Raw genomic sequence first — 4,709 nt, 5'->3', positions numbered from 1 at the left:
AATGATAGTAATTCCAAAATTACTAAAATTTTCAAAACTTTCAAACTTTTTTATTTTTTATTACCTCTGTTGCTGTGATCCGGGATCGATGATCTTTGATGTTACTATAGTAATTGTTTGGGGTGCCAGGAACCATGCCCAGTGTGTGTTCTGGCTGCTCCACTGACTAGCTGTTTCCCTATTTCTTTCTCTCATTTTAGGCTTTGCTTTTCCCTAAGACACAACAATATTGGAATTAGGCCAGTGAATAACCCTACAATGGCATCTAAGTGCTCAAGTGAAAGGAAGAGTCACATGTCTTTCAGTTTAAATCAAAAACTAGAAATGATTAACCTTGGTGAGGAAGGCATGTCGAAAGCTGATATGTCCCCAAAACTAGGCCTCTTGCACTGGTTAGCCAAGTTATGAATGCAAATGAAAATTCTTAAAGGAAATTAAGGTACGACTCCAGTGAAGACAAAAATGATGAGAAAGCAAATTAGTCTTCTTGCTGATATGGAAAAAATGTTAATGGTCTGGGTAGATCAAGCCAGCTACATTTCCTTAAACCAAAGCCTCATCCAGAGCAAGACCTCAACTCATCTCAATTCTATGAAGGCAGAGAGAGGTGAGGAAGCTGCAGAAGAATAGTTGGAAGCTAGCAGAGGTTGGTTCATAAAGTTGAAGGAAAGAAGGCATCTTCATAACATTAAAGTGCAAGGTGAAGCAGCAAGTGCTGATGTAGAAGCTGTAGCAAGTTATCCAGAAGATCTAGCTAAGATCACTGAGGAAGCTAGTTATACTAAACAACAGATTTTCTACGTAAACAAAACAGTCTTATATAAGAAGATGCCATCTACGACTTTCATAGCTAGAGAAGAGAAGTCAACGCCTTGCTTCAAAGCTTCAAAGAACAGGCTGACTCTCTTATTACAGGCTAATGAAGCTGGTGCCTTTAAGTTGAAGCCAATGCTCATTTGCCATTCAAAAAATTCTAGATCCCTTAAGAATTATGTTAAATCTACTCTGGCTATGCTCTTTACATAGGAAAACTAAGCCTGTGTGACAGCACATCTGCTTATAGCACAGTTTACCAAATATTTTAAGCACACTGTTGAGACCCACTGTTCAGAAAAACAGATTCCTTTCAAAATATTAATGCTCATTGACAATTCACCTGGTCATCCAAGAGCTCTGATGCAGTTGCACAAGAAAATTAATGTTGTCTTTCATTCCTGCTAACACAATATCCATTCTGCAGCCCATGGGTCAAGGGGTAATTTCAATTTTCAAGTCTTATTACTTAAGAAATACATTTTGTAAAGCAATAGCTGCCATAGATGGTGATTCCTGTGATGAGTCTGACCAAAGTAAATTGAAAACCTTCTGGAAAGGACTCACCCTTTTAGATGCCATTAAGAACATTCATGATTTGTGGGAAGAGGTCAAAATATCAATAGTAAGAGGAGTTTGGAAGAAGTTGATTCCAGCCCTCAAGGATGACTTCAAGGGGTTCGAGAAAGCCTTCAGTGGAGGAAGTAACTGCAGATGTGGAAAAGGCAAGAGAATAAGAATTAGAAGTGAAGGCCGAAGATGTGACTGAATAGCTGAAATCTCATTATAAAACTTTAACATATGAAGAGTTCCCTTTTATGGATGAGAAAAAAAAAGTGGCCTCTTGAGATAGAATCTACTACTGGTAGAGATGCTGTGAACACTAATGAAATGGCCACAAAAGATTTAGAATATTACATTAACTTAGTTGATAAAGCAGCAGCAAGATTTGAAAGGATTGTCTCCAATTTTGAAAGAAGTTCTACTGTGGGTAAAATGCTATCAAACAGCATTTTATGCTACAGGAATTCTTTTGTGAAAAGAACAATCAATCAATGCAACACACTTTATTGTTGTCTCACTTTAAGAAATTGCCACAGCCACCCCAGGCTGCAGCAACCACCACGCTGGTCAGTCAGCATCCATCCACATAAAGGCAACACCCTCCACCAACAAAAACATTATGTCTCACTAAAGGCTCAGATAATCGTTAGCATTTTTTTTAGGAACAAAATATTTTAAAATTAATATATATACATTGTTTTTTAGATATAATACTATTTCATACTAAACAGATATGGTATAATGTTAATGTAACTTTTATGTGCATTGGGAAACCAAAAAATTCATATGACTCACTTTAATGTGATATTTGCTTTATTGTGGTGATCTGGAACTTAAACCTGCCATAAGGTATGCCTGTATATATAATCCAGATTTTGCCAGTGGAAAAGAAATGAATGTTGTATACTAGAGCAGTAATTTCCTAAAATATATCTAATTTTTAAAAGTTATTCAGAAGAACTATGACCTTAACTTAAGGATATTTATTGCTAACACAGAGATACGTATCTGCAGTTGGAGATATTGTTCATGCCCATAGATTTCATGCGAAAGACAGAAGAAGTCAAGAGCAAATACAATAATCTAATGTAATCATGTTTAAAAGATATATATAATTTACAGATGTTATAATGAGACCTCCAGCACCAGACAGAAAGGCACTGGCACTATAATACTCCTTATATATATATTTTAAAAAAAGGCAAGCCACAGTAACTCACTCATATAATCCCAGCACTTTGGGGGGCCAAGTTGGGAGGATTGCTTGAACCCAGGAATTTGAGACTAGCCTGGGCAACATAGCTAGACCCTCATCTCTACAAAAAAAATTACAAAAGTAGCTGGACTTGGTTGCACACACCTGTAATCCCAGCTATCCAGGAGGCTGAGGTGGGAGGATTGCTTGAGCCCAGGAGTTCAAGACTGGAGTGAATCGTAATCATGCCACTGCACTCCAGCCTGGGCGACAGAGCAAGACCTTGTCTCAAATCAATAAATCAGTAAAAACAATAAAAACCCTGGAGGTTAGGTGATTTTTCCCAGGACACAGCATGCTGTGTCTCTTTCAAAATTATTAGAGACTCTTTTTTTTTGAGACGGAGTCTCGCTCTGTCGCCGAGGCTGGAGTACAGTGGCCCAATCTCGGCTCACTGCAAGCTCCGCCTCCTGAGTTCACACCATTCTCCTGCTTCAGCCTCCCCAATAGCTGGGACTACAGGAGCCCGCCAACACGCCCAGCTAATTTTTTGTATTTTTAGTAGAGACGGGGTTTCACCGTGTTAGCCAGGATGGTCTTAATCTCCTGACCTCATGATCTGCCCACCTCGGCCTCCCAAAGTGCTGGGATTACAGGCAGTCTAGAGGCATACAACACACAGCTCCGCCCGGGCGCGGTGGCTCACATCTGTAATCCCAGCACTTTGGGAGGCCGAAGTGGGTGGATCACGAGGTCAGGAGATCGAGACCATACTGGCTAACATGGTAAAACCCTGTCTCTACTAAAAATACAAAAAATTAGCCAGGCATGGTGGCATGCACCTGTAGTTCTAGCTAATTGGGAGACTGAGGCAGGAGAATCACTTGAACCCGGGAGGTGGAGGTTGCAGTGAGCCGAGATCGCGCTACTGCACTCCAGCCTCGGCAACAGAGTGAGACTCTGTCTCAAAAAAAAAAAAAAAAAAAAAAAAAAGCTCCATTTAGACTGTAAGACACATATCTCTATTTGGAGCACTCTAGCCAAGTGTCTACAAAGTAAAAATATTCCAAACACTTCAAATTATAACTAACTGGCATTAGTCTCTTTTTTCATACTGAGACTTAAGTTGAAAATATAGCCCAATTTTTGCTTCTATCTTCTTTGCTCTCCCCATGCAGTCATATCACTTGCACGATTATAGATGCAGTTAAGTTGTGTCAGCAATTTCCTTTACGCAGTCTGCTTCACAAATGTTTATAAAACTAGTTTTTGTGGGGGAAAAGGATGTTTTAAACTGAAACACAGCAAGTAAAAATCCCATCATTTGAGAGCAATTTCCTTTATCTACCTTGCAAAAATGTGATGTGAATATATAAACAGATACTAGCTAATTTAAGGTATATGAAAAGGTAGTATAGAAAATGGCAACAGAGGGATAGGCAAAACAGAAATGGACTCCAGAGAAAAATTTCTTTGAGATGTGGTACTTAATGATGTGTGTGTATATAACATAACATACACATAATATTTGAGGACATTAAATTTAATGGTATATGCAGAAAAAGGGTGAATATAACAGTTTGGGGCTACAGAGACAAAGAAGTCTGTAGCATAACTTCTATTAATAAGCAGACAACTAATTGATGCCAATATGAGAACTGTTAGAAACCTGACCACATGGCCCAATGTCTCTTCACGAGCTTTCACAACAAGCAAAGAGAATAATCCAAGCAATAGCTCTACTACACACCTTTCTTAACACCACATATACTACCACTCCACGTATCTGTTCAAAGAAGTGTGTATGCATGTAATTTTACATTCCAAATTAATTTAAATGTAATCTGGGCACATCTATGAGAAATAGTTTCTCAAGGCTGACGGTGTTTAGGTATAAGAAAGAGGGGGAAATATTATCACAATAAATTTTTGAGAATCATGTAAGTAGGACTACAGATAGCTCAAAAAATATTAAGACTGTGGCTTGAAATTCTAAATGTAAAAAGTATTTCAAAAAAAGTTGAGAGGATCTCAAAAACAAGATTTTAATTAAGTAAGAGTATATTAACTCATTTATGAAGAAGAGCTGAAGGTGCCTTAATAAACCACTAAATCTTCACAAGTTGCTCTTCGTTAC

At 38.2% G+C, this 4,709-nt stretch overlaps 1 pseudogene; it reads left to right on the top strand.

The window, feature by feature from the left end:
• Positions 1-258: 258 nt before the first annotated feature.
• On the top strand, positions 259-2,027 carry LOC134736334 (tigger transposable element-derived protein 1-like; annotated as a pseudogene).
• The last annotated feature ends 2,682 nt before the right edge of the window (positions 2,028-4,709 follow it).

This window comes from Symphalangus syndactylus, chromosome 4 (genome assembly GCF_028878055.3).
Source record: "Symphalangus syndactylus isolate Jambi chromosome 4, NHGRI_mSymSyn1-v2.1_pri, whole genome shotgun sequence".
In the NCBI taxonomy this organism is placed as follows: domain Eukaryota; kingdom Metazoa; phylum Chordata; class Mammalia; order Primates; family Hylobatidae; genus Symphalangus; species Symphalangus syndactylus.
Note: the sequence above shows the minus strand (reverse complement) of the source record. Positions and strands in the feature narration are given on the sequence as shown.